Consider the following 4,820-nt stretch of genomic DNA (forward strand, 5'->3'; position numbering starts at 1 on the left):
AAAAAAAAAAAAAAAAAAAAAAAAAAAGGCACATCCATGTTTAACATGTATCAGTACTTTATTCCTTTTTATGACTGAATAATATTCCATTGTGTGGATGTACCACATTTTGTTTATCAGTATATCTTGTGATGCACATATGGATTGTTTCCACTTTGGCTGTTGGATAATTCTGTTAAGAATATTTGTGGGAACTTCCGTGGTGGTGCAATGGATAAGACTCCGTGCTCCCAATGTACGGGGCCTGGGTTTGATCCCTGGTCAGGGAACTAGATCCCACATGCATGCCGCAACTAAGAGTTCTCATGCCACAACTAAGGAGCCTGTGTGCTGCAACTAAGACCTGGTGCAACCAAATAAATATTTTTTTAAAAAAAGAATATTTGTGTATAAGTTTTTGTGTGGATTTGTGTTTTCAGTTCTGTTGGGTATATACCTCGGTGTGGAATTGCTAGGTCATATATAACTGTATTTAATTTTTTGAGAAACTGACTGCTTTCCAAAGCAGCCACGCCATTATTACATTCCAACCATCAAAATACGAGTGTTCTAATTTCTCCACCTTGTTGCTGACAATTTTTATTGTCCATAATTTTATTGTAGTCATCTTAGTGGTACCTCATTGTGGTTTTGATTTGCGTTTCCATAATGACTAATGATGTCAAGCGTCTTTTCTGTGCTTGCTGGTCATTTGTGTATCTTCTTTAGAGGAATGTCTTTTTAGAGCCTTTGCCCATTTTAAAACTGGGTTTCTAATATTTTTATTATTGAGTTGTAAAAGTTCTTTAAATAAAAGAAAAAGTTATTTAAATAGTCTGAATACAAGTGTATCTTATCAGGTATACGATTTGCAAATATTTTCTTTCATTCTGTGGATTGTCTCTTTCACTTTCTTGACATTGTCCTTTAAAGCGTGAAAGTTTTTATTTTGATGAAGTCCAGTTTATCCATTCCTTTTTTGCTTGTGCATTTGGTCGTATCCGTTGCCACATCAGAATATGACCACAGATAATGCAGGGCCTGTCTTAGATCATTGAGAGGACTTTGACTCTGAGTGAGTGTGCAGAAGAGACAGCTGGTCAGCCATATCTTAAAGGAGTCCCTCTCATTGAGAGCAAACGACAGAGGGCAAGGGCAGCAGCAGGAAGACCTGTCAGGAGGCTGCTGCCACTGCAGATGAGGGAGAGGAGCCTTTGGTGGCAGTGGGGGTGATAAGAAGTGATCAGACTCTAATGCACTTTGAGGGCAGAGCCAAAAGGATTTGCTGATGAGCTGGATGTGCCTATGAGTGGAAGAAGTCAGTGACCTCCGTGGTTTGGGCCCTACTGTGTGCCAGGTGCTGGCGGCACTGAGAGATTCGTGGTGCAGAGCCTTTTCTCACACATTATCTCAATTAAACAACAGCTCTGTTAGTCCAGCTCTTCTAGAGTTGATCTTGATGGTAACTGGAATGGCCAGCCTCATGTGGGTGAGGTCAGGGGGCCTCAAGAGTCAAGCAAGACAAAATAATAATAGTTGAGATGTAAAAGAAAGTCAAGGGCCTTTAGTTCCTCCTTAAGCTTTGCAGATACTAAAACCCCCAGCAGGTGGAAGAAGTTAACTGTGTGCTGACCACCAGCACGTAGCCCCCAGACCAGCTGGAGCTGAGGATTGGTAATACTGACCCCACGATACCACCTTCTTACCTCCCCGTCAACCGATCAGAGAACTGTGCGCAAGCTGATTGCACACCTCACAACCCTCTCCCTCACCTTGCCTTTTGTTTTTTTGGTCGTGCCACGCTGCGTGTGGAATTAGTTCTTAGTTCCCAACTAGGGATTGAACCTGCGGCCTCAGCAGTGAAAGCGTGGAGTCCTAACCACTGGACCGCCAGGGAATTCCCTCACCTTGCCTTTAAAAACCCTTCCCCCAAAAGCCATCGGAGAGTTTGGGTCTTTTGAGTATGAGCTACCTATTCTCCTTGCTTGACCCAGGTTGGGCGCATTGGCAAGAAACACTGTACTTTGCTTCACCACAACTTGGGGTCAGTAGGTTGGCTTTACTGTGTTTGGGCTAGTGGACCTGGTTCAGTAACATAGAGGTGGCACCTGATGGGCTACAACAGAAGTGCTGAGCTGAGCACTTAATGCCCATTTGTCTCAGCTCATCTGTGTAACCCCACAAGGTAGGTATGTTCACCCCCATCTAACAGGTGAGGAAACTGAGTCTCAGAGAGGCCCACGCCTGGCTGGAAACCCAGCTCTGCCCAGCTCTACCTCACCGCAATGTCAGATTCTGGAGCCAAAAAGAGACAACGGGGGAAATGAACATTCTCTTTTCTTTATCTTTCTTTTTTTTTTTTTTTTTTGGCTGCGCTGTGTGGCTTGTGGGATCTTAGTTTCCTGACCAGGGATTGAACCCGGCCCCTTGGCAGTGAAAGCGCGGAGTCCTAACCACCGAAGTGCCTGGAATTTCCTCTCTTTTCTTTCTTTATTCCCCACTGTGTGTTGCTGACAGGTCTGAAGTTTCTCCATGCTGACTTCCTGAAAAAGGAGATGCCGTTCCTCACCACACATTGCAGTTCCAGATGTGCAAACTCTGCTCTGGTGAGGCCTGGTGTTTACCTGTGGCTGGTGCTCTGCAGGCCCTGCAGGCCTGGGACAGCGCACCTGCAGCTCACCTGCGCGTGGGGTTCAGGGACCGGACCATGCGGATTCTGATCCTCAAGTCTGAGCCAGGACTGTCTTCACCTCCCTGGTCCTCAGTTTCCCCATCTGTAAAGTGGGAATGATATGGGGTGCAAATGAGGATGCAGTGGGAGATGGGAGAGACCTGGCCCGTGGTGAGTCCTCCCTCCTCAGATGCTCCTGTTCCTTGGCTAGGAGCTGGAGGATGGCTGGGGACGGGCAGAGAAAAGAGAAGAGACTCAGCTGGGCAGCTGCTTTGGAAGGGTCTGGGATGTTTCTAGAGATGAATCATAGGGCTGAGGTTTGCTTACACCATGGAAGTGTGGACTGGAGGCAAGTGGGCAGTAGTGATTAAAACACCACACCTAGGGTAATAGATGATGGAAACGGCTCAGCTGCTGGTTATGATTGGCTATATCTATGGGCATATGTGCAATTAGGGGAACAGATCTACAGATCTGGTGACAGGGAATGGGATAAGGGGGAGGGTCTTGCTTCTTTAATGCCGTTTTTTAAGTTTTATAAATAGATTTAGTAGATCAGCTTTACAAGAGGGTATATGACACCACTTCCGGGGAGAGAGCTTTCATTCCTTCTCCAAGGGAGGGTCTCCTCAGATGTGCTGGTGGGTCTTACAGTCAGAACGGTCTCCATTCTCTTCAGTCAAGATGAGATAAGTACCTACTGTGTTCTGGGCTGAGGGCCCCCTGCTCAGCATGGACGACAGGACGTCACGGTCCCCAACATCAGGGAATATGTAGTGCCCCCGAGTTCACGTGCATCCCTCTCACAAACATTTACCTTGTATCACTCACCCACTCACTCAGCAAATAATGCCGAGTACCTACTGTGTGCCAGGAAACATCCCAGGCTCCAGGGATCCACAAGTAAAGCAGTGCCTGGCCTCCCAGACCTGCCCGTTCTAGTGGAGGGAGTCGGACAGGAAGCCAACAAGAGCACAGGGTCATTTCAGACAGGGACACATGGGCCAAGAAACCAAAGCAAGAGGGTCAGGGCAACACAGAAGGGTTCTCTTGGGAGGTGGCCTCCCTGATGGGATCCACACCCCATGCAGGAGCCACCACTAAAGACCTGAGAGCAGGGTTCCCAGCAGGGGCACAGTGTGTGACCCCCAGGGAGGCCACACTGGCCATCAGCATTGTCATGAACTGTCTGTCTGAGGACCAGAGGCTGGTCATTGCAGGGAGGAGAGGGAGGGGACTGGGCGGGCTGGAGAAGCTGCACAGAAACCATGTGCAGGCTATAAGGAGGGGTTGGGTTTGATCCCAAGAGCAGTAGGGAGTTCCCGGAGGTCATGACATAACCTGACCAACGTTTTCTTAAGTCCTCCGACAGCTGGCAGGGTGGGCAGTGGCATCTGCCTCTTCCAGGTGAGAGAAACAGAGGCTAAGCCGCTGGCACTGGCTGCCCAAAGCAAATGAGCCTGTGCATCTGAGCAGAGCCCAGCGAGGGCTAAACAGGCAGGGAGAAGAAGCAGGTGGGGGACACGTATGTGGCAGAGGCACCGGAAAGTGCCACACGCGGAGACAAGAGGGAGGCCTGGGTTCCGTTGTGGTGAACAGGGAGGCCGTGGAGAACAGGAGGCAGAGGAGATTCATCCAAGTTGAGCAGAAAGTGAAAACTGGACACTCGGGGCAGAGGGAAGCTTTGCGGCCCTGGCGGGCGAGGGCAGTTGGATGGGGAAAGGCGGCAGGTTGCAGAGCTGGACGCAGGGCTCCAAGAGGCAGAGGACACAAGTGAGGAGGCTCGAAGGGGGCTGGGAGCTGAGGCTTGGGCTGAGGGGGCAGCACGTGTCTTGAAGCGAGGGAACCTCTCTGGGGGCCACCATCAAGACTCTGTGCCCCTCGGGTGTTTCCAGGGCTGAATCTTGGTGTTTCCAACAACATCATGATGGAGCTGGACCCGAGATCATCAGACAGATGTCCCTGGCAGGCAGCCATTCACAATGAGTCCAGTGTGGAGGTGAGGGCCCCCAGGCTGTTGCGTAAGTGGCTGGCTGGCTTCTGGCAGGTCCCTGCCTAATCTGAGGAGCCCTTTCCTTGCCGTGCTGAATATTCACTCCCATGATGCCTTCAACACCTGAGCCCAGACCCAGTGGGCCATCTGCTTTTAGGGGGAGGCCGCCCACCCACG

This window comes from Neophocaena asiaeorientalis, unplaced genomic scaffold, assembly GCF_003031525.2.
Source record: "Neophocaena asiaeorientalis asiaeorientalis breed wild unplaced genomic scaffold, Neophocaena_asiaeorientalis_V1.1 scaffold409, whole genome shotgun sequence".
Lineage (NCBI taxonomy): Eukaryota > Metazoa > Chordata > Mammalia > Artiodactyla > Phocoenidae > Neophocaena > Neophocaena asiaeorientalis.